The sequence below is a fragment of the Leiobunum rupestre genome, chromosome 8 (assembly GCF_980474605.1).
Source record: "Leiobunum rupestre chromosome 8, qqLeiRupe1.1.hap1, whole genome shotgun sequence".
Classification (NCBI taxonomy): Eukaryota; Metazoa; Arthropoda; class Arachnida; order Opiliones; family Sclerosomatidae; genus Leiobunum; species Leiobunum rupestre.
Window position 1 is genome coordinate 52,057,595 of NC_143391.1, and position 27,189 is coordinate 52,084,783.

Below are 27,189 nucleotides of genomic sequence, written 5' to 3' on the forward strand. Positions count from 1 at the left end.
GTATACAGACAGGATGACAAATCTGACCACTATACCGAAAGTAATTTTTGAGTCGGTTGCGAACTAACAGAGATTTTAAACCATTTCTTACGCAACTACTGAATGAGTATTTTATGAATTGGCTCGAAGTCGAAAAAGCGGCGAACCGTATCTGACTCCTTATTTGATGGTCGGCTAACGGTCGAACTTGCCAAATTCGACTCCTACCCGACTGAGTCGACTGCTAGCCCACCATAGAATGGAAACCCAATGCTATTGTAGCCACTACCCTCTCAGTTATGAAAATGATGGCCCACTGCTCTCACAATAATGAAAATAGATCACCCACTACCCTCATTATAGTGAAAAAGATCACACACTAATAATGTAAAAAGAACGCCCTTTCCTTCACAATGTTCAAGATAGTTCTCCCGCACACCCCAACAATAATAACAAAATCAGTTTATTATCCTACTCGCGACAAAGTTAAGAGATTGCATGGAGGGTCAACAATCAGTTTAAAACTTAATGTTATTCAGTTATCTGAAACAAGGGATTTTTAAATCAAAAATGGGCGCCACTGTTAAAAAACTAAATTTTTTATATATTGCGTCAACAAGATTATATAGGTTTGAATTTAAGTGACGCTTCTCCGTGTTATTGTCATAATTTGGTTTGTAAAATAATCATACGTTCAACTATTTAACACAATAAGCGAGTTTCAACATAATTTCACACAGGCGCAGGTAGACGAAAAAGCAGACAAAGATGGTAATTTGACAACATTCCTAGCTGACCTACGACATCAGCTCACACTTCCCTTTGTTGCAGTGTTCAGCGATATCTAGATACACGATATCTAGATACGGATCTAGCTACATTTTAAGGTATTTTTTAGGTACAAGATACAATTGTGGGTAAAAGATACTACCTATTCTCAGGCGAACACAGATAAATAAAAAATTCTTACACAAACCTTTATTCCCGTATCTGTTTGCGAAGAATGTATCTTGTGTATCTCAATTATTGCCCTTTGGTATCTACCTTTTTTTGAGGGGCTATATCTGCGACGTTCCTTATCTGTATCTTTCTTGTTTCAGTAGTTATATTTTAATACATCGATAAAAAGACATACCAGGTACAAAGAGTGAAAACGAACGTAATTATGTATTTAGTTTGAATAAGCATTATCTGGGTTTCTTTCAGGCATCTCTCCGGGGGGGAGATCTACCTTCCGGGCGTTAAGAGCTTGCCAATGGACATCACACACGTTTGTCTGGTAAAAACTACCCTGAGCCTAGTTATCTTCCCCCAAGGAAACGTTTCCGAGAGAAACACTTAGCATTATTAACGTTTGTAGCGTACAAGATTCAGACTCAGGGGCGGACAGGCGCCTTTTTCGTGAAGTGGGTACTGTAGGCTTGCGGCCCCCCAAAAATAACTTTTGAAGCGGTCCCAAGTTGAACTAAAGGGTAATTTTGGTCGCGGCCCCGTGAGATAACGCTCACCAGCCCAACGGCCCAATCCGCTCCTGGTCAGACTTTAACAGAAACACCTACTCTTAACATGACGGACATCGTCGTTTGCAGTGATGAATGTAATTTAATTAGTATTTAGCATAAATTAATACGGAAAGTATGGTGACTACCGCTGAGTTCAGTGTTTCTCCATATTTCCGCTACTATGCTTTCATAAAGGAAGACGACGAAGTAAGGTCGGTGCTAGGCATGGCGACAAAGGCGACCGCCTAGAGCCCCGCACTCAGGGCACTTATTGGGGGCCAGCATAAATCCTTCAAGGGGGGTGGCCGAAGTCTGGACCCGGAACACCCCTGGTCTACGCCACTTGCCCGCACTTAGCGACACTTATTTTTGCGCCCCCTCTACTTAGGGCCCCTTCTCTCTACTTAGGGCCCCGCACTCTCTAATGCCGGGCCTGAGCGGACTTCACTTCACGCAAATTTTCACCCACTGGTTTTCTGAATCTTCCTATCGGTCGATTTAACGTCTTGAGTGTGCTTTGTTGACATTCGGTCTATGCCTGCTCTTCTTTGAAATGTTCTGTTAAAATTCAAGTCGCTACTCACAGTACATAGGAATCGTTATGTATATCTAAACTGTACCTATTATCTAGATACAGATATTTTTACCTTTAGATAAAATCACTTTTTACTGGGTACTATATTTTAAGTTAATAGGTGTTCCAGGAAATATCCGATACGCGAATATTTTTTTGAATACGTATCAGAAGATAAACAGTATAGCACGTTTAGATAATTATAGCTGAACTAGATAAAAGTATCTTTCCACTAACAATCAAAAGATACGCTAGATACTTTAACCTAAGATTCAAATATCTCTTACCTAGTATCTTTTATCTTTTACCTGGATGCCAAATCGCTGAACACTGCTTTGTTGTGACAAGTTCAATCCTGATAGTTATTTTTAAAGCTGAGAGATGGCGGTGCGGTTATTGAAACTCGCTTATTCCGGTTTAAAAAGAGCTGTCTTCTAGGGATGCAACGGTTCCACTTTTTTGGACTATCTCGGTTCCGGGTCCGGTTCCGGTTCTTAAATTTTCGCTTTATCGGTTCCGGTTCTTAAATTTTCGCTTTATCGGGTCCGGTTACGGTTACGGTTCTTCGATTTTTACTTTATCGGTTCCGGTTTCGGTTCCGGTTATCAAAATTTAGAACCGATCGGTTCCGGTTCTTAAACGGTTCTTATACGGTTCCAGTGTGTTTAGTATTAATTAAATAAAGTTCAATACATAAGCAATTCAAATGCAATTTAGAGAAATCAAATCCACCACATTTATTTATTAAGAATATAAAATTTGTTTCTGGTAAATTATTTTAAAAATAATAGCTTTTTTCAGTGGCGTAGCTAAGGGTTCGGGGCCCGACCCGCGAAACTGTTTTCGGGGCCCCTTATAATCATTGTGGTTTTTCAAGGAGGGGGGGGAGCTCTTCCCTTCATTGGTATCGGGTGACGCATGCCGCGTAGCTACTCTTGCGAGTTGCGACTATCGCCAGGTACAATTATTATAACAAAAAAAGTTCTTCGAACTGAAAAAAAAGGTTAGAGCTCGTTATAGCTGCATCCCTTAAGGGACTATTTATTTTGTTAAGGTTTGGAACTTTTTGTAATTGTTGTACCATTAAACTTTTAATATTTTTTCATTTTTATTGTTGATTAATATGTCAATTTCATGGAAATAGTATTAAAAAATAATCCTGTGAACAACAGAATGACGTCATTCTTTCAAGTCACAGTCCACTGCTCCTCCAATTTTTAACACCAAATCTTTGATCAAATTTTGCCAACAAAGGTATCAGTATTTATATTTATTTTATTCCCTACACATATAACATTAAAATTTTAAAATTTATTATTATTATTTTATTTTTTTTGTTGCAGATTACTGCAATAAATAAATCAAATAATTTATAATTTCGGGCAGCGTTGAAAAGTATCCTATACAATTTAGCGGGTTTTAAGGCGGAGGGAAATATACTCCGCGGCTTGTTCTGGTCAGCGTTGGAAATAAGGTTTCTTTCTTAACTGGTCCTTATTACCAGTGACCCCTAGATGATTATTAAACTGGTCCTTGTGACTAGTGACCCCCTGGCTTATGAATTATGAAACTGCTCTGATATAAAATGTGCTAATGTCATTTTATGGCCTAAAAAACATATACTATGTTTAGAAGTTAGATTATGTTGGTAACATTATTTTTTAACGAAATGGGAAAATCAAAACTTTTAGAAACCTTGAATTAATAAACTGGTCATCTATTTTTTGTTATTCTTTCAAATTAATTAACTGGACACGGTGACCAGTGATCCCACAAATTTTTAATAAATAAACTGGTCTGAGCAATTAATAAACTGGTCTTTGACCACCTGACAACCGTTATTTCCAAGGCTAGTTCTGGTATAATTTGGAAGACTGGAGTTCAGACTCCCAAGCTCATTCAGAATCAAGATCTCGATGACTCATTGTAAAAAAAAAATATTTTTACTATTCTCTCGTAACGAACTCACGTTAGCGCATTTAGCTATTTCGATTGTTCAGTAAAGTAGGGTACAAATGAAATCTACTATTTGAAAATTCCAGGGTTTCACCGTTTCAAGATGAGGCGGGTATAGAAGTTATGTACTTTCAAGTTTTGGAAAGATAATACCTTCCCTCCCGGTCCTCATTTCATTGAAGAAAAGATAAAGGCGGAATTTAAGTTGAGTATATCGTTCGAAATGGATTCTACATTATTTCGTTAAATAAGGGTTCGTTAATGTAAAAGTTGCAATTTTAGATTTTCTAAACCAAAATTTCCCAGGCCAGCGATTAAAGTATGTAAACAAATTAACCTTACCTTACAAACTTGAAATTTAAACTTTTAACAGCAAAGACAACTTTGTTATTAATTTACCGCGTTTAACGAATAACGATCTGCTATAAAACACGGGTCTCAATTCTTTTCAAAATTCAGTAAAGTAGGACTCCCAACTCTATGTTACTTTCACTATGTACGTTGTTGGGATATTTATGCGACGGTTATTTCTGTTGTATTTATAAAGTTTGGGCTCGCCTGTTGCTAGTACCCGGCCTTTCGGCATAGAAATCTAAATAAATATTTGAAGCAAGCAAAGCATTAACTTGAGCTGATAAGGGGAAAAACAACGCGCGGTTGCACTGCACACAGCCCCATAGGCAATTTACCCCCACCCATTGTGCGGTTTGTGGGGGTGTTATCTACGCCACTGGCTTTCCCGCCGTTTCTAGTTTCAGTTGGTTCCGAAAGGGGTCGTGAATTTTTTCTACCCTACACGGATGGCATCATGGCACACTAGTAGCACTACATTTGGGAAATTATGCCGAGCTGCCGACTGAAGAAAATAAAACTAAAACTATCGCGGATTGCCAGTTTACAAAGCAAACATTTTGTGGATGAGTCACTAGCCCATTTTAAATTGAGAATGCGAAAGACGGTGTCATTGACACTTACGTAGAAACGCACTTAGCGGATAAAGATGGGCTTATATGAAAAACAAATAATAGTAAATTAGTAAGTTTAAGTACAAAATTTCAACATGCGCTAAATGGTGGTAAAAAAGTTATAGAACCGTTTAAAAACCGTTAATAATATAATAATAAAACTCGGTTCCGGTTCCGGTTTCGGTTATCATTTTTTACAAATCTCGGTTCCGGTTCCGGATACGGTTATCAAATTTTGTTATTATCGGTTCCGGTTTCGGTTCCGGTTCCTAGAATTTACCCGGTTTTTCTCGGTTCCGGTTATCCGTTGCATCCCTATTGTCTTCATTTTTTAACGACTATCTCAAGTTCATTAGTTCAGAGATTGTTTCACAGGCCAATGTAATTGTTTTGTTCTTTATTGCCTCGATACGTTAAATTATTACATTTTATTTATCAATTCCCATTTTGAATTTGCAGTCGAAGGAGCTTAAAATATACAACGACTTAGAGAAGAAAATAATAAATTCGAACGGCGATTTTTATATACAAGTTGAGGAGTTCTTGACGGGACTGTTATTTGAGGACTTCCTCAAAGGAGGAATGCATTTGATCATATCGAGTTTCAATCTTCTTGTTGCCAGCGTTCAAGCCTACGATGAATTAAAGGAAAATGTCGGCCGCTTTTATTTGTCGAAACCGATTCACGCCGAATACTCCATCATGCCCGTCTCCAGAAACTGCTCCAAAAACAAAATCAAAAGACTTAGTTTTGCGTGAGTAGAAATGTGCTGTCACTTAACCATAAAAACATGATCGTCAAGTAACTGGGTAATTGTTTAAGAAATTAATAGAGTGGTTCACAGTTTTGGATTTTTCTATAATCGAAAAAGATTCATTACAGACAACTTATTTTTATAACGATTGGAACACGAATAAAATCGTAAGGAAAGTTGCGAGGTCCTCTTAGCAATACGTTTCCGATTTTTTCTCGATATTTCGTTTTAACCATTTAATTGGGTTTTCGATAATTCTAATATGTATGAGATAAATAAATTACGTAATTCAGATGTTTTGATATTTATACTACTCCGTTTTTTCGATGATCGAGCATACATAAGCTGTAGTGGCAGCTGCAAGTTCTTTACTAACCTTAACGCATTCCTGGTAAAATTTTCATAATTAATATTAATTTCCTTCAAATAAAAATTATGATTATTATAAGTAAAACTTTTATTCTCCATAGTGGAAAATTGAATGCGAAGAAATATATCATTTGTAAGAATGTTAATTGGTAAAATCATCATAAGAGCAGATTTTGCTCAATATTTTTTTACCAGTAAATTTATTAATTTACTACTTATTACTGTTTACCCAGGGCCCACTTTCGTCAACACTGCTACCAGCAGGTTGCCAATATCAACGTGATTTTTTGGTACGACAATGTGCGATACATTGACGTTGGTACCAGCAACCTAACGCAGAATATTTATGTCAAGGGCAAAAAATTGTCTCAAGCCAAACCGAGATTCTTTTGCGTGGATTCTCTCCATCGTGCCGTTATTACAATTTTAAAAGTTTTAAGCGTCTAATAATACTAAATAACAATAGGCGGGAATTGAATTTGGATACAGGGACCGTAAACATAATGCGATGGGGGGCATTTAAATTAAAAAAGTAATAATATAATGATAAAACCTAAAAAATAATAGGGGTAAAAAATGTGCAATATTTCAACAACGATGTTCTTATTTTAACTTAGTATTATTCGACCCTTGGCTGACGAAGGACCGTGATCCGAAAGCTCCCAAATTTTAAATAAATTATGTTTTAAAAAACTCCATGAAGTAGCAGTTCTTTTTTAAAATATTTAAAAAAATTAATACTATTTAAGTTAAGCATTTCTAATTTTTTAAAATAGTCGATCACTACATTTTACTGACGTTGTGTATTCAACCGGATTGGCCGAATGCCATTGAGTTTAAACCGGTTAAAACCACCGGACAAGAATATGTGTTTAGCATACGAGTCAAAGGTTTTAATTTCGTTTTTTAATTACTTTTGTAGCCTTGTTTGCGGTTTCAGATTACTTTTGAGTGACGTTTTAAGTTAAGAAATTATAACAAGCTAATTATGGTAAAAAAATTAAAAAACCATAGCCACGAGAGTAATGTATTGCTTTTCTTTACGACTTCACACTGACAATAAGATACATTTTATAAACAATATTTTTATTTCTACAAATAGTTACGGTAAGGAAATGATGCAATGTTTCGGAGGTATTTGTCTAACAAACCTATTTCAAAAAATTTCACTTTTTCTAGGAAAGGCCTAATTACAAATTAGGAACTTTGACGTACGTCAGAGAGGTTTACTTTCGCCCAAAGTAGTTAAGTTGCTCAACAAACGTCTTACATGATATGATATAATGATAGTTCCGAGAAGCTTCAGGGTTTCCTGTCTTAAATGATTAAAATATTATTAACAGTTAAGCACTGAAAGAAGAATAATTATGAATTTATGAAGACAATTCGAATAAAATAAAATTAACACTAATCTTCACTTTCAATTTCATTTATTTTTAGGATCCAAGCTCATATGGAAAATCAAATATTTCACGAATTTTTTACGAAGTTTGATCATCTGATGGACCAAATTCTCTGGCAAAAAACACAAAGCGAGATTCCGGTTTTAAATATGGAAAATACCGCTAGTGTATTTAAAATTTACGCTACGGGAATAGCCATTTCGGTCGTTGGATTTAGTATGGAAATTGTATCGATCATGATCGTGACACGAGGCCGAAAACGGGAACTTTTACCAAAAATAGATTTGAAGTGGAAACGACGACGATTTCGGCGACGTCATACAATCAATCTTTGGGAATGAAACACTTCATTTCAGAAATTGTAGAGCTGAATGAATAGCGTATTTTATTAATTATCAATGTGTTAATGTTTCCGATCACAGCAGATTCATTTTAAACCTTTGATTGACAAATTTCCTTAAATTTCTAATGAAAAACTTGACTATAGAAATTACAAATCCTTAAAATCTAACAATTTCAAGTAAACCTGAAATAAATCACATTTTTTTATGTTATTAAACTACATTTTTGTAAGCTTTTTATGACAAAATGGATGGAATAATATTTTGATTAAAAATTTAAAACCCTTTATTTAATAGTTAGTTATCCAAAATTGAAAGAACCTTATCAACGAACTAGTTAACGGTTTATTGGTTTCTCTAAGGCAAGTTAAAAATAGTTCTTGATTAAAATAGCTCTTCTGTGAAACACTATGATCATGACTTTAACGAAGTTGATGAGTTATAAGCCGTTATGATATTGGCACCACCATAAAGGAACTTTGAGAAGTATCTTTCTGTGTTTTACTGTAAAGAGTGAACCAATTGTTTCACCGTGTGACCGGATAATGTTAAATGTATCTAAAATCCTTTCGCGAAGAGTCTCTCACTTTAGGTGCGTAAGCCTAATCTTTAACGGGTCCCCAAAAAAAATAGTTGTGTAAGTTCAGGCGAAAAAATTATTCTACACACGGTTTTAAAAACAACTGGTTTAATTTTATATAAAAGGTTAAACAAGAGTTACATGATAACAGCAAACAAGACTAAGACTTGACCAACGGTAAATTAAATATCAAGCGATGTTTAGTCTTAATATAGTGGAAAATTATACACTTGGACGGTCGTCCAAGTGTATATATAGCTAACAAGATTTTTAACATTAGATCAAGTCCTTCACGCTATGGGAGAAAATTAAAATTTTTGGGGCGAGATTTTGGAGAGTCAAGAGCTCTGTGACGTCACTTACCGTTAAATTATTTAGCCAGGGCTAGAGGAAAAATGGTTGGTCCGTTAAGGTTCAAATTTTAAACCAACGTTCTTTATTGAATTGTCTATGAAGATTTTTAATTTTATTAAATTTAAATGAATTTAAGATATTTTAAATAAATTTTAAAGAAAATTATGGTGTATTATTAGAACCTGATGGCGATAGCGCTACTATGTCCAAAAAAGTTATCATTATTGTACAGACCTCTTGTTATACGGTGTCTTTGCGCAATCGCGAAAAATAAAATGGCCGTTTTTGATGCACAAGCTCGTATTCAGTTAAGCCTTGGACAAATGTATAGTTATCGTAAAAGAAATAATCACCACTAGAGATAGGCTAGCGCGGCCGAGAGGTTATGATCGTTGTTAGTGAAGTTAATAACATATGTATGTTCGAGCCTCGTCATGTTAAGAAAAAATATATTATAAATATCAAATAATACCGTTAGTATTATCTGGTACAATTTGTTTGATAAAACTACCTAACTCTTTAATAATAAAAAATTAAACCTAGAAATTTAATATTATATAAGTTTAAATTTGCCCCTTAAATATAAATGTTTTTAAATATCATTCTTTCCTATAAATTAAAATTGCCCAAGTTTTTACAACTCAAACAGATGGCGCCTTAGTTTCAAAATAATAATAAAAAAATAAATACCTTGTAAAATATAAAAAACCACAACAGAGAACGACCAGAATTTTCTGCGAACAAAGGTTGAAGTGCTAGTGGTATATAATGTCGCGTAATTCAATTTGTAAAGTTAGTCTCTGAGGATGAAATGCGAAGCGTTTCGAAACCGGTTAGACGCATCATTGTAAATAAACATTGATCTTTTTAAATATGCAAATTTCACGAAGTTAATCATTATTCTCACTTATAAATAATACAGTGTAATTTATAATATTGAATAATTATTATGGTTGAATTTAAAACTAACAGTTGTAATCTTAAATGAAATAACTATAATATATTAATAATAATATATTTTCAATTTATTTTCCCAATATTTCTAAATTTAAATAAAAACATTTTTGTTTTAAAATTTTAAAATTTAAATAAAAATTATTTTTTTATTAATTTTAAGTTACAATATTATTATAGCAAGTGACGTAGCGAAGCGCGTCGTCGTTTGGTATATACTTTAAGTTACACCATTGTTCTACCAAACGAGTAAAACGACGTAGTGCAAAATGGTAATTAGGGAACTCATTTTTACAATCACCGTGTCTGTAGGTGTGTGCGTCTGTCTGTCTGGACTGCTAACGCGTTCGCATTTTCGGAGTAAAGTGTAATCGTTGCGTACGCAGTTTCTTAGAATTAGGGAAAAGGTTTTCCCAAAAGCGCCCTTTTTTGTCATGGGATGTTTTATATATATTTTTAATTGCGTTAGTATCGACCGGGAATTTAACCCGAGCCCTCCTGCACGACAGGTGAGCATTCTACCCCAGAATCACGGATGCATATTTACTATTATTATATAATCAGTCGTAAAATTGTATCTTTTTTTTAATGACAAAAAATTAATTTTTAAACGACTGAAATTTACCCGCCAAGCGAGCTGCCATTTTCTTTCTCCTTCCCTCCGAAGAACGCACGCGGAGCAAGCGCGCGCAGGTAACAGAGCGCTGTTATAGCGCGAACAGCGCGTGATTAAAGTCCTAAAATGTCACCACGAAACAAAATGGCAGATCGCTTGGCGGGTAAATTTCGCTCGTTCAAAAATTAATTTATCGTCATTAAAAAAAGATACAATTTTACGACTGATATTTTTGAGTTTATTTAAACATGATCTTTCAAATAGATCCAAGTTTTACCCAACCTGGACTTTTACTTTAAGTATATTTTTATTTGATTGGAAAGGTAGACGAAATTCGTTTGAAAATGCAATTGCCCAAGTTCCAGAATCAAATTTTACGAGAAATATTTCGTAATATACTGCAATTTGGTTTGACGTTTTCAGCATAGAAATAAATTCTAAAATCTTTTGTTACCAGTTCTCGGCCTACAGGCTGAGAATAGAATGTAATATTTTTTGCGCTATGAAAATGTCTATTTTTGTTAAGCATATCACGTTCGTGGTAGGTGTTTTAAGCTTAATAAGATTGTTGTAGTTTAGGTTGGAACTAAATTGAAATAATCCAGTTCCAGGTCTGGTTTTCCTTTTCGGTGGGCAATAGGGTAGGTTAGGTTACTTTTATAAATTTAACATTAAGAAACGCCGACAGGAGACCTGAGGTATAACTTTTGAAAGCAATTACTCTTTGTTATGGATAACGACAAAGCATTCCACGCTGAACGAGAAAATGATACACGGCGAACGACAAAACATTCTTATTTGAACAAAAAAGGTTTGTTCAATATTGAACCATCAACCATCGTTCTTTATCGGACGAATATTTTTGGTTCAAATTAGAACAATTTTTTTAACAGTGTATGGAATGAATTATCCAACAAAGATCTTCGTGGTCGTCTTTGGGCGTTCGGTTTAAAAGCTATTTTGCATAGAGAAATTGGAAGCTGCGAAGCAGCCGATCGTTTAACACATCAACATTTGTATGGGAAATCTGATTCGTTTGTATTTATCAATACTTCAACTAAAGAGCATCGAAAACACTTGCTAAAGCGGCATAAAGATTTGCAAATTCTTAAAGAGAATGATCCCGAAAGCACAGGTATATTTATGAAACAACTGGTGGATGATATTTATCCTAATCGCCCGGATAGTCGTGTAGAGTGAAGACACATGTTTGTATGACTGGTCGAGGTTCTACTATCGTGTTCCAATAAAGCCTACCACAAAAAGACCGGCAGAATCTGCCGGCCTTTTTGTGGTAGGCTTTTTTGGAACATCTGATGTACTAGAATGGATAAACAATAATGGTTTTGTTAAAATGAGGGTAAAAGCTTTTTTAATTCAGCACCCACACCATGATCCATACAAATCTGAAACAGAGGTTGATAAATTTTACCGTAGTATGTTAATGCTATTCTTACCTAGGAGGGGAGAGACTTCTTTATTAAGTAATTATACATATTTTAAAGACGTTCGATGACTTAGGCCTAAGGTGGTGCCTTGGGTATTAGCCTAGTTGCTTATTATTATTATTACTCTTTTGAAGCTCATTTGCCAAAGTTGAAAGACATGATGAAGTATCATGTAAAGTTAAGTGCTTTACTAGAAGCTGAAAAATCTTTGGAAGAAGCGTTAGCTAAAAATACACCACATGTTGCTGAAAATAAATTCATGGAAGATGCTGCCGATAACCCTATTGAAGGCAGAGAAGTGATAGAAGCCGAAAATGCAATGGAAGAAATTAAAGCAGCTCTTAATGAAAATTTGATATTAACTCCCGAAAGTCAGCTTTGCAAGAAGATCAAAGAGTTATACTTAAGAATGTATCGGCACACTTCTCGGGTGCAAATCCTTCTGATGATGGCTTATATATGTTTGTAAGTGGATATGGTGGCACTGGAAAAAGTTTTTTAATAAAAACTCTGAGAAAAGTTATTTGCAGTCATCTTAAAAACAATTTAGCTGTAGCTTTAACAGCACCTACCGGGTTGGCTGCGTGTAATATAGGAGGTGTACCTCTGCACAGATTATTTATGTTACCCGTGCAACGAGGGAAAATAGCGAAATATCATAAGTTGGGTTCTGAAAGTTTGCAAGTAACGCGAAACACATTCAGCCTTGTGAAATTGTTAATAATCGATGAAATATCAAGGGTCTCTTCGGCTTTGTTGAGCTATATTCATCTGAGACTTTGTGAAGTAACGGGCAAAGATAAACTATTTGGTGGTATTTTAATCTTAGCGTTAGGAGATTTGTTACAATTACAGCCTGTCAAGGGTGACCCAGTTTTTTCTACGCTAAGTCACCAAGAGGCGAGAAAACCTATTGGCTCAGTTGGCGAATTTAATTTATTCGAACAATATTTTAAGTTTGATGAATTGACAATTAACAAACGGCAAAGAAGTGACCACGCTTATGGAGAAATGCTTGCTAGAATACGCGTGGGTGAAGTTACAGAACCAGATGTCAAAGTGTTGAACACACGTTTAATTCCCAAAGCAACTAATGTGGAAATTATTGCAAACTATTGTGATAAGTTATGCCAAGAACGAAAAAGACCGGTTTGTTTGTTACCAACCAATAAAATGTGCGAAGCTATAAACAACATAATGCTTCAAAATCAATCCTATTTTGGAAATACTGTGTGTTGATAAAGTCCATGGACACCAAGAAATGCAAAACACGTTAAAGATCAGTTAAAGAAAATGGAGAAAAATGTTTCTGCTACAGCTGGTTTGGAGTTTAGACTTTTGCTTTGTATTGATGCTCAAATAATGTTAAGAAGGAATCTAAATATAGAGAAAGGTCTTTTTAATGGAGCCATGGGTAGGGTGAAAAGCTTTATGGAGAACACAGATGGCGTTATTCCAGAGTTGATGGTTTTATTCGATGGCCAATTGGACATGCTGTTCAAGAGAACATTGAATGAGTTAAGGTGAAGTTTGAAATTGTCACAAACGTTTTTATGCAAAGATTTCTTTTTTTTGTGATTTTAGCGTACACCATTAAGAATTAGGAGTTAAAAAAATTGGGTTGTCTCACTACAACCCAAATTTGGGTTAATAACAACCCAACATTAGTTAATTTTTAAAAATTGGGTAATATTTTATGGGTTGTTATATTAAACCAAAATTAGGGTAAAAATTGGTTACAAAATTTTCAACAATGATTAGCTTAATCCGACCGATTCTCATATTTGTTTAAAAGTACATATTTTTTTAATATAATAATTTAAAAAAAAATATTTTAAAAATACAAAAAAATTGCAGCAAAACCTTAAACAATACAACGAAACGGACATAGAAACACGCTGGTACTAACACTTCTAAAGTCGTGAAAAATTTCATGATATTTCTGAACTTTACAAAAAAATAACGATTTCCCCCAAGAGAGTACATACTGAATATTTCAAATTTCTAGAAAGTATAGATTTTGAGAAACTGAACGGTTTAAAATGCACAATCCAATTAAAGGATTCGTTTAATCATTAAGTGTTTTAACTCTATATCTATAATTTATATCGTTTAAATTAATCGCGCAAGAAATTCCTAGACAGCGCCATTCAGCGTAATCATTATCACCATCACCAAACTTTACAGATCATTAGTAAAATAATGTCGAAATTTATGTAATAGTACAAAATGAATTGCAAATGATTTATTAAAGGAATTTAAAAATTGGGGGTAGTCGTTTAGTAAGCTATATTTTGTTTCGACATATATTTCACTCAATTTGAAAAATAACAATATACTACTATCGTAGTTTTCAACAGGCTCTCTATAGTTAAATTATTTTTTGACGATCATTCTTCCTGAATTCGTCGATAATGTGCACACGTGTTCTCACAAAAGCGAGCTTGATATCGCTACTAGCGACAAAAAAGAAATACGTAATCCACCATAACGATTTTTGGTACGCACTCCCTTTAAATTATTTTAAATAATTTCTTCCGACATTTTTAAATGTTCGATATTATTTGAGATATTTCGGTAGCTTCAAAATAAAATTGAGTGTCAGAAAGTGAACTGTAAACCTAATTATAAATTAAACGAAGACAAACCCTTTCATCACGTGTTCCTAAATGTGAAGTTAGCAAGTAGAACAAATGGCTAAAATTAGACTATATTAATTAGTTATGATTTATTTTATTTTAGGGTTAATTAAAGGAATCACATGGTTTTAGGTTTCAACTTTATTTTTGCCTATTTTTTGAAAGATCCTGCAGTTATTTCCCTTTTAGATTAGAAATATAATATTATATTTTTAATTTTGTTAACGGAAACAGATAGTTTCATTTATTTTATGTTACACTGATATCAACATTATTTATACAATTCTTTTAAATGATAAATAATTTATGAAAGTTAGTTCTAGAATTCCTGTTATATACGACAATTTCAAAGGAAGTTAAAGAAAATTGTAATTTTTCTATTTGAAACTGTCGGAAATATGTAAAAAAAAATAGAGGTAACGAAACCAGTTTCTCGGTCGGGACAGGGGCGTCAAATTTCGTGCTACAATCTGGAGCTCAAGGAAAAGAGTGAACTTGACACAAATGTCTTCGTCAAGAATTCAACGATAGGAACGATACACTCATGCGGCTGTGGGGGACCAAAGAATTCGGCAGAGACCACGAAAGAATTAGCTTGGTTGAAATAGTGGCGTATTCCTTAACTATCGTACAACAATATGGAGCTCAAGGACAAGAACTAACTTGATATATTAATCTTCGATAATAGTTCAACGATATAAACCAAACACTCATGCGTCTTGGGGACCAAAGAATTCGGCAGAAACCACAAAAGAATTATCTACGGCGGAATAGTGACGTATTCCTTAACTATCGTACAACAATCTGGAGCCCAAGGACTAGAACTAACTTGACATATTTCTCTTTGTCAAGAGTTCAACGATAGAAACCAAACACACATGCGGCTGAGGGGGACCAAAGAATTCGGCAGAAACCACGAAAGAATTAATAACAGAATATTACGCGAAATTGATTATATTTATCAGTTTTCTTTATTATAGTATTTTAGAAAACGTAGCTCAAAAGTAAGCAAATGACCAACCTTCAGTTACATTGATCACGATTTAAGATGCAACTCTTATATTTGGTAGATATTCTATCGCAAATTTCAGGCAAATTAATATCCAGTTCTAATATATTCATTGAATGTATTGAAAATTTAGGATATTGCCGAAAAGAGGCATCTGCAATTTGTATAAATATTGTAAAAGATACAAAAAGTCATGGGTTTATTGAAAATGTGGTTTATTTTTTTTCAATTTGATCGGCCCAGGCATTTTTCTCAAAAACCATACATTCTAGAAATGTGCAATTTTCAGTATATACTCTCTCGGTGGAGATCTCTGTTATTTGTTAATTTCGGAATAATCGTGAAATTCTTCACGGATTCAGAATTTCTAGTTTTTGAACGCTAGGTGGATTAAGGTGGTAGACGAAAAGTTTCATTGATTAAATTTTAGAGCATACTCGAAAACCTTTAATGGAGTTGGTATGGTCAAAATCGTACATTTTGTCACTGAATTAAAGGTCATGAAAAATAACAAGTTGGTACTACCCAAATGTTTTTACGCCTCATGTTATTGTAATGATTGTCTATGAAAAATGAACATGTTTTGAACCAAATCATTGTTTTAATTTAAAAATTACGTGTTAGAACAAGTGCAATTATTATAATAAGGAATAAAAGAAAGTTTTTTACAAATACGGTTTAATAATGCCACTGTCCGCTGCTATACAAATCCGTACATGATGAAGCATATTCTGGAACGAACCACGGACCATATCTGTAGTAAAGAATTGGAACACTGCAATGATTCTCTATCGCAAGTCATCTTGTGTACTTCCTCCTTGACGAATCCCCACAGGTAAAAGTCCAGCGGTGTCAAATCTGGGGATCTAGGAGACCGTCACACTGGACCACTCTTCCCAATCCAACGGTCAGGGAACTCGGTGTTGAGGTATTGCACCACATGTCATTCCTGGTGAGGAGGTGCACCGTCATGCAAAAACCCAAGGCGTGGCAGGTCGACTAAAGGTACATCTTCCGGTGCTTCTGATACTTCATTTCGTAGAAACGCCAAGTAGGTCACCCCATTAAGCCGATTCGGAAGAAACAATGGCCTAATAACGCGATCTCCTAGAAGAAGTAGACCTGCCCAGACGTTTAAGTGGAATTGTACTTGATTGTGTTGTGGAAATCCCTAGTGCGGATTTACATCGCTCCACATATATGGTTATTCGGGCGGTTAAATGGGCCGTCCCTTCCAATGGAACACTCGTCCGGCGCCAGGATCATACGGAGGAAAACTTATTTTACTTATTAAACGGAATAAGAGTATTTTAAAGTTACATTCGAAAACTTCTGGATAATAAAAAAACTCCTTTTGAATAAATCGCGGGGTAAACCATGCTTAATTACTATTTTGTACCCAAATATTATGATTCCCCCCACGAATTACAAAAAAGGGCTATCGAATGCCACCAAAGAAAGCCACCTTTGCAGGGGCGGCTTAAGGCCCGCACAACCCGGGCAACTGCCCGGGGCGCCAGTTTGAGAGGGGCGCCGAAATTGAGTTTTGCGCCTTTTTGGTTTACCAAGAATTGAATTTTTTTATATTTTTTTAATGAATGCATTACATAATTTGAAAAATCTTTAGCTAATTCTAAATGCAAATCATTTTCCCAACGAAAATGTCCACCATCGTCGATGAACGATTTTTCTCTACTATTTACTTTACAATAGTAAATAATCCACAAAATTGCAGTGGATAGTTCTGACGGATAAAGCATTTTCCTGGTATTTTCATTATAAACCAGGGTATTTAATATGAAGAAAAAAAAGTGGTTGGGCGATACTACAAGAATATGTCTGTCAGAATTTTTAGCCGGGTGTACCTAGCAACAGGGGCCATACCACCGGAGGACTATCATCATAGCGCCCTACGCCAGCGTCCCCAAGCCCGGACTGGTGACAAATCAAGCATGGGTAGTACCGGGGGGCTAGCTGGTACACCAATCACGTAATCATTAATGAGTACAGAATGATTATGATGAGAACATAATGATAACGATGAGTACACAGGCAACCCAAATCTTTAAAATTGTTAACGATGCGTAATTGAGTACGGGATAATTCCAATGAATACGCGTGATTACAGATGATTACTCGCTCTTAGAAATGATTACACTTGATTACAGATGGGTGCGCGTGATTTCATAATGATTACGGGTTATTACAGATGAGTACGAAGATTACAAATGATTACGGGACTTTTTTCTCTTCTATCCCTTTTAAATTTTTTTCAAATGTTATAAAACTTTACTTTATGTTTATCTAATTTTAATATTGTAATTTTTTTATTTTATTTTCTTTGTTATATGTATTATGTATTTCAAATTGTTTCCATTAATGAAATTTAACAAACAAAACGGGCTTACAAGTCAATAGTGACTTAGCCCAAAAAAAAACAATGTTAAAAAAAACCGGAAAATATCATTAAAAATATTTGAATTTGAATTTGAAATGAGTACAAAATATTACAGAATAATACGTAATCTTTACAGTTACTGTGTACACCGATTACGGGAAGTGGTAAGCCCCTCGGTTAGTAGTACCCCACTACTGATGGTCGCACTTTTGACGCAAACCACTCAACCCAGCAGAAGGTGCAGCAATGGGTGGACCAATTCTCACTTCGTAAACAGCCGTGGGATTAAGAGTGGATGCTAAAGCAACTCCAGCCTTTGGAGAGAGCTCCTCAAGGGGAACGAAGGGAACACAGCGGTCCACATAACCCGGCACATCTGGCACCGGAGATCCCGGTGTGACTCCTAATGGCCGGGAAACAGGACCACCGTGCCCTCATACGGAGGCCCGCCACCCCACAGCAGGCTACCCAATCCACCAAGGTGGCTAGTTTGCACGGACCCTCTCCGTTAGCCTGATTTGAAGCTCAGTTTCCGGCCAAACCTGGCCGAAGTCGGAGGTGGAGATAGGACCATTTGATCAGAGCTAACATCTCCCAATGCGCCACCGCCCTTATGGGTTTCAAGAGCCGGACCCCGACTCCCCGGTAAAGCCACCAGTTATTGCACACTCTAACCCATTGAGGGCCACAAGAATAGAAGGACGCCCAAAGAAATACAGTACTTCAATGTACTCGCTTGCTATTTCGTTGTCGTTTATCCAGCTTTATGATAAATAAACTAGCAGGCCATCTTCAAGAATTCTATTTGTTTCTTAGGCTATTATGAACCTGCATTTAATATTCTAAAATGCATTTAAATCGTTTTCAATCGCTAGTTCCAAAGCAGTCTATCGGTTCGATTTATTCTGTCGTGTGTCCGTGGTTACAGAGTTAAGTCTCTTTTTTTTATGCGCACGCGCAGAAAGCCATTTATTAGTTTCAGATAAATAGCTTTAGTTAGATAGATATTAATTAGTCACGTTGAATTGAATTAAGATGTCCGAGAAAAAGAAGCACTCTGGTTCTTTTTATAAAAAAAAGGAAATGAAGAGAAGCCGTTCAAGCAGAAAAGCAAGCGACAGCTTAAAAAAAGTGTTTTAATCGAGGGGCTGATCACTCCGCGTAATCTGTGTACAGAGCCGTACCTTTGACTGTACTAATGGGATTACGCGTAATCTTTGAAGTCCCTGCCTTTGGCAGTGCTTATCTAAGCGTAATCCGACGTAATCGATGTACAGACTTTCTAAGAGTGGTTAGCTCCTCGGTTGTTAAAGCAATTAATGTAAGGAATAAAAGAATTAAGTTTACTAAGAAAAACCCGTGAGTTAAAATAATCATTATTTTTATCTTTAACTCACGGGTTCTTCGCAAACTTAATTCTTTTATTTCACGTATATTAACCGTGATACTATGGACACTATAATTAATGTGTCTAAGGTATACTAGTCTGGTCACCTTACCTAGTGTATCAGGCTGCATGTACCATAATGAAGGTATTAAATATGTTTACACAAAGTATTTACACAGTGATTACAGGGATTATTTATTGTTATGAAAATGGTAAATTTATAACATGGATATGGTTATGTTTTTTACGGGGGGGGGGGCTAGCTTAATTTTGTCTCAAAATAAGAGGGGCGCCAAAAATCCCCCTTGCCCGGGTGTATAAAATTTCTTGAGCCGGCCCTGCACGTTTGGCCCCATTATTTTTGCGCTAAATTTCTTTGAGTCCCATCCTTGAAGTAATTATGTAAATATCAATTGATTCTTCAAAAAAGCGCTCTTTGAAACACCTATCCTGTTTTATTTTAAGAACGTGTTGTTTACATAGATTTTGCCTTTTTAACGTATTTATAACAAAAGATCTACACGATGGTTAAAAATATAAAAATTTGTCATGTCGTCCAGTTTTAAAGTTTTTAAGGCGAAAAAAAGCAAGGAAAATTCTTAATAATACCTTGATTCGATTTTAGGCAAAAATATTTCGCTTACACCAGGACGCAATTCCAAATTATTCACTTCTCAAGCTTACAATTACTACACTACACCTTAAAATATTGGCAGAATGTTGGGGTATTTAGGACGTTCATTGTTACAGTTTGTACTCTGGATCCGTAGTAGAGACAAGTAGTATAAAAAGTAAAGCTAAATGTCTGATTGATCTAAATTGTTTTCTGCAGTATAATTTCGTCTGCTACTTCATATTTGGTTAACAACTTAACATTATTACAAAAAACTCGTCAGTTCATTTAGGTGACACTCGGACGTCATGTTGTAAAATATCTTTACTCGCTTTTGGACATTTATTTTGTGATTTAAAATCACGTTCCTTTTCGCGTGTTTATATTCCATTTATAAGTCTTAATTTTGTAACCTCCGCGAATGCATATTCTGCTGAAGTACTGCGTATTTTCTTTTATCGGAGACATAAGCAGCCTAGAGACCAAAGAGATATAAAGCGGTGAATACTTTAGCCCCAGATAACATTTTCTCTACTGAAATCTCCAAGAACCAAAAATCAGTATATTTTAAGGAACGACTGGAGATATAAAGACTAGTAGTGAAAGTTAACACTGGATATCTCGAAGTCACTAAGGACTCACTACTCCCGGTTGAAACTCAAAACGCGAGATCACCAATTTAGAGTTTAAATTTTGTAAAATTCTTGAATAAGTATGCCAGACCAGAGATAGCTCGAATAATTAAATCTAGCGAGGTTCGAGAACGGGGAAAGTCTCTTAAGACCACTTAGAAGCGTAATGCTTCGCAACTTTTAGCCAGTGTCACTGTTGGATGAAACCCCGCTTTCATTCCTAAAAAAATAATTTTTTTGAAACTTACGTAAGTACGACAAGTTGGCAAGCCAAAATATACCTCTCCTCGGAAGAATTGTCCCTAGTGGTATTAATTTTTCGAGATAACCCTTAAAGATATATCTCCGCAATTTAGAGTTATTTGTTAAAAATATTAACCCATTTCTATCCCGCCCGGTATAAAATTTTTATTATAATTAAAATAATTGAGACGAAACGACCAATTTTAATTTATTCAGAATATCATAAGTTAAGTAGTTACAACAGTAAGTTAGACGTACTATAACAATGCACAATTGAATTAAACCCTTTTACAGAACAAGTTTATCAGTTAAATATAATACGAAGCAAATTTTAATGAAAGAAATATCTACAGAGGCTTTTTGGAATTACTCGCTTACGAAATACTTGCCGCATCTTTAACGCTCATTTTATTTCAACACTCGCCCTTGATGAAGATACCGTAGATATCTGGTAGTGGACGACTCGTTCACTTCCTGTTGACGTTGTGACGCATACCACATGAAAAAGACCAATGCCGTCCAATTTCCAATATCATATAATGACTCGCACACCCAAGAAATCATTGACTGCGTTAGAAATCGTAGATATCCAAATATCCACACCAAATGTATTTACAAGAAGCAAAAACCTTACCATCAACAAAGCACAGAGAGCCACTTGACTAACCGCCACCTCTTAAAGCAATTAACGTTAAATTATCTCCTTTGAATTAACAGAACTATATATAGGTCGTTAAGAAAGTGGACCACCCACAGGGTCTACCCTTTAACCCTCTAATCTCGGCTGACTGCGCTAAAACAAGATTTAACCTTTAAAAAATACCAGATTAGGCCTTCATAAATTCATTAATAAAAAAAGACTTTATTACCTATTATGCTTACGATGCCTGTCTTAATTTCAGTGAATCTAAGCAGCTATCGGTGGTTCTGTGGTAGAGCGCTCGACTGCCAAGCCGAATGGTCTGGGTTCGAAACCTGGGTGGCGCATTTGTTTTTAATCAATAGAGAAACGCTAAATTAGAATTTCTTCGATGCAATAATTTCAATTTCAATTCTATTTCAATTAAACCAAAATTTCGTACTCTATTAAATACGGTTCCGATAAAGCTGAAGGTCTAATTTTCAATAAGGCGTAACAAGTGTCGGTGGTTCTGTGGTAGAACGTCCGCCTGTCAAACAGGAGGTCTCGGGTTCAAATCCCGCCCGATGTGATCGCAAATTGATACTAAGACGAATACCGTGTACAACTGGTGGAAACCCTGCCATTGGACGTTGAGAGGTAGCATTACACTCAGCACTCGGTCCGTCCCAAAGTCATTAAGAAGAAGTTGGAGAGAAAACGCCCATATAAACACAACAGACTCAACATGCACAACCATCAGAACACAAACACAACAAATTCAACACTCACAACCTACGCATAAACATTACAAAAACGTAATACACTAAACCGTCACGACGGTGAGCGAAAAAACACCATCCAAACCAAACCGCAAATGCATCCGTTAACGCTCACCGTCACACGGAGGTTTTGCCAACCCTTTGAGAAACTGCGTACGCAGTGATTACACTTTGCACCGAAAATGCGAACGCGTTCGCAGTCCTGACAGACAGACAGACCCACCCACAGACCCACCCACAGACCCACCAACAGACCCACCTACAGACCCACAGACAGACACGGTCGTTGTATAACCCCTCCTAGGGGACTTTGTCCCCTCGGAGAGGTAAAAAATACCATCCGCTTCGATACAACGATCAATCTGTAAAGATATATACTGATTGAACAAAGCTTAAAACGAAGTTAAGAAAGCGACGTTCTGAACTAGAGAGGCTTGACTTCCACGTTGTTTTTCTAATGTTTCACTAAAAGGACTTATGTTCAAAATCGTAAAAAAAACAACCAACACCCGTTGCGATTTGTGGTTAACGTAACTAGCGCCAGATTCCCTAGCTTCCGATAAGTCAAGCGGCCAAACTTTAAATTGCATGGATAAATTATTGCAAAAACTAAGTTTACAATGATCCATAACGCGGATTAATTTTATTCATTTTGCGTTTACGTTTCATTTCTGCTTACCGCGCATTAATACTGTGCACACCGCTATCATAATATTTTTGTTGTGAGCAATAGTAGAACGTTTAACTAAGGCACCTCGTGCCTACGAAATGATTAAAAATAAGTCTTGTAAAATTAATTTGTGTTGCCAACAAAGAATTCATTTATATTTAGTCAGAATGACTTTGTTGAGAAGACCTTTCGCCCCATCACACTCGAAGAAAAATCTCCTTCAACCATAAACAATCAAATCAGCCCGGTATCTGATTGGTTCCTTAAAGCTGACGTCTTTTTAGGCCAATGTAGCACAAGCGGGTAAAGTTTTTTCTTCTCCCTCTCTTGCTGGGGCTTAATTGGACCATGATGGCCGCCGATCGTCTTAATCTAGCTAACGCGTTATGCATTTTGAAAACTAGTTTTTGATTTAGTTTCTTATGGCATTTCACAATCGCTTGAGCATAAAAGAACTACTAAGCTCAAAATGCTTACGTCAGTAGAAGGAAAGTGAGGGCGAGACATCGATCCCGGGGTCGGGGTCAGGTTCGGGATCGGGGTCCGGGATTTAAGGGGTGAAATGAGGGTAAAATCATCGAAAAGTCAATGTATTTCTCGCGACGATTTGTTTTCTCATATATCAACATATTGTGTCCAGGCCAACTTGTTCATTTATCTACGCTTATCTCGAAAGATACTTGAACGTATATCTTATCAAGTTTTATCGTACGGAATAAGTTGAAATGATGTAAAAATTGATTACCCCGGGGGACGCGGTTAATTTGAATTTAAGAGTGTTTTGACGTCATGGAATATTCGTTGTTAAAGTAGAATGGAAATAATTTTAAACTTCATTTTAATATCATTGTAGTACGCTTGACACTTGAACCAATCTCACGAGTATTTCTTAAAACGAATATCTCGATCGCGTTTTATCGTACGAAATAAGTGGAAATTATGTAAGTTGTATGATGCTTAATAACCTAGGCAGGAAGATAGCGCGGGCGTGCGCGGATTGCCCGGGCGCGCGGTTAATTTGAATTTAAAACATGGATTCCCTCTCCGAAATAATTCATGTACCCAAAATTGGACCGCAAGTTTTTTTCTTTTAGGGGAATCTCTATGGGAGTTTAACATTACAATAAAGCTAATAGGTCCAGTTTGAGGTACTTTTGGTCCGAAATGGGGTACATAGGGCCGAAAATGGTGACTTTGGTCGTTTTAAGGGTACTTTTGGTCTATTTTGGTTCATTTTTGGGTACATCAGAAAAGCAGTTGGAAAAACGAAGACTAGAAGAGCCTTATTTTTTTCCACCCATCTCCAAACTCCAAAAATTTATTGCTATAATTTATTTATCCCTTCCGTAGGTATAAAATAAGATAAAAACCACTTACCTATATTTTAATTACGGTAAATTAAAAATACTTAATTAGTGTACTAAGTTACGTTTAAAAGAACCTTTTGTAACAATTCCAATATGTAAATATAGGTATAAGGATTGAAAAAATACTTAAAGTGGTTTTACTGATAAACTCTAAAGGGTTTCTTAGATTATTGTTTTTAATTTTATTCAAGTTGAAAACGTATTAAGAGTCCTTCAAAGTACTATAAAAGGATTTTATTTACGAACTTAATTCATATTTTCTTCAAACTTTCAATTCGCTTTTATTACTATTTAAATACGGTAAAATATAATTCTTATACACAAATATAGTCAGAAAGATACTATAAAACACTAAAATTAAACTTAAATTAAATTTGTGTGGATAAGATTTGTAAATATCATTTTGAAACTAATAACTTTCACGCTTTATTTAAGTCAAGCCAATAAAAACAATTACCTATATTTTAAATACGGTAAAATATAAATACATTTCCGATATGTAAATAGGTAGAATAACACTATGAAAAGTTCCTTTTTCTTCTTTTAATACGGCAACACACAACTCTGATACGCAAATATATAAAGAAAATATAAAAAAAATTTACTCTACGTTCGATACGTTAAAATACATTTCCGATACACAAATATAGATAAAGAAATACTATAAAATGTAAAAAGGTAGAAAAATACTACACATTAACCATTATGAATTTAAGCTTACAACATCCTTCACGTATAGAGCATAACATATATGTTCAGAGTTAACTTGTTTCCTCGTTATCTTTATCGCATGTGTTTTAAATAGCGTATGGAATAAGTTAAGAATGTACTGAAATGGTGTATGTTTAAACCTCGTAGAATAAAGAGTAAAACATATGTTCAGAGTCGGCTTGATTACTAAAGCGAATAACACAGAGACGTTTCCGGTGTAGTCACGTAGGAAGAAAAATACTACAACACTCTCTATACTCTACATTCAACACGTTAAAATATACTTCCGAAATGCCAATATAGGTAGTAAAATACTACAAAATCTCTATACTTTACCTTCAATACGTTAAATTACATTCCAATATGTAAATATAGGAGGAAAAATACTACAAAAGCCTCTTTTCTTGGCGTTCAATATGTTAAAAAAGATTTCTGAAATGCAAATGTAGGTAGTAAATACTACAAAATCTCTATACTCTACCTTCAATACGTTAAATTACATTCCAATATGTAAATATAGGTAGTAAATACTACAAAAGCCTCTTTTCTTGGCGTTCAATATGTTAAAATAGATTTCTGAAATGCAAATATAGGTAGTAAATACTACAAAAGCCTCTTTTCTTGGCGTTCAATATGTTAAAATAGATTTCTGAAATGCAAATATAGGTAGTAATTACGTCAAAAGCCTCTTACTCTACGTTCAATACGTTAAATTAATGATATGCCTCCGATCGAATGGTTCATTTTTTCCTATTTAAATATACGCATTTAAATTAGAATTGCTTCTAGTGTTCGGCAGTCGATTAATTTTTATCCACAAATTTTCCGATTTATTTAAAAAAGTTGGTAAACAGAATATCATTTTAACTTATTTAATTGTGTTTTTTACCCAACCAAGCATTTATTTGAATAAAAGTGGTATTTATTTAAATAACCAATAGTTAAATAAAAATTGTTAAATGTTTAAATAATCGAAAGTGAACAAGCCTATTTTTTAAATAAAACAAACAGACTTTAGAGTTGATAAGATTTGTAAATATCATTTGAAACTAATAATTTTCACGCTTTATTTAAGTCAAGCAATTACATTTTTAAAAATGAAAGAAGTTAAACAATATAAAAATTTGTAAATATTGTAAATATTTTTAGGTAATAAAGAAATTAAGAAATGTTTTAATTAAAATATATTTCATTTTCTACTACATTTTTAAAAATGAAAGAATTTTAACAATATAATTATTCTAATATAATTTCAAAATCAGGTATTATTTAAAGTACGAATGCATAATTTAGTGAAGCAATTCTTATTTAAATACTTTTATTTAATTAATTTGTGTATCTGAAATGTATTTATTGAAAAATAAGTGGGTTTTACTATTTATCACGGTTTTTTATATATATATATATATATTGGAATTGTTACAAAAGGTTCTTTTAAACGTAACTTAGTACATTAATTTATTTTGGAAGTTCAAAACGTATTAAGAGCCCTTCAGAGTACTATAAAAGGATTTCATTTACAAACTAAATTAATATTTTCTTCAAACTTTCAATTCGTTATAATTTGAATTTAAATGAAAACATCATGGATTATAGGTGCGTAATCTACTATTAGACCGAACTAATTAAAAAAAATACTTAAAGTAAGTGGTTTTACTGATAAACTCTAAAGGAATTTTGGAATTTTCTAGAATAGCAAAGTAAAACTAAAACGTAAACCAAGTTTAAAACGAAACTAATAACTGGGAGAAAGGTTGGCGCCCGTGCCCCAGCGTCCGCGCCAGCACCGTCGGTGCCCCATTTCACATTTCAGACGTCGACGGAGGCTCGGGGCACCATCAGGGCGAGGGCGCGGACGCTGGGGCACGGGCGCCACCCGCGTCTCAATGTCTGACTATCATCTCGCAGTTCCATACTGGGCTATTTGACCATCAAAATGACCAAATACACGTATATTTGAACATTTCCTTGACTACATGACTGAAAAATTGTTTAAAGCTCCATCTACTTGGTTACAAAATTTGTTAAATACTTGGCTTTAAGGCCATCTAAATTAAAGTTAGAAGAAGCTAGACAAAGATAAATTGTTCTGAAAAATAAAATTAAATATATAAAAACTAACCAATAGTATTTCGAATACCAAATAATTCGACGTATTTGTTTTTGAAATAACTAAATAGTTTGCATATTTGTCAAAAAAAACTAAAAAAGTAATTGAAAATACTATTAATTTTACTTGCAATAGTAAAATACCTAACCAAATGTATAATTTATATTTTATTTTATTTAATAAATTTAAACTATAATACTAAACTTTTTCAAA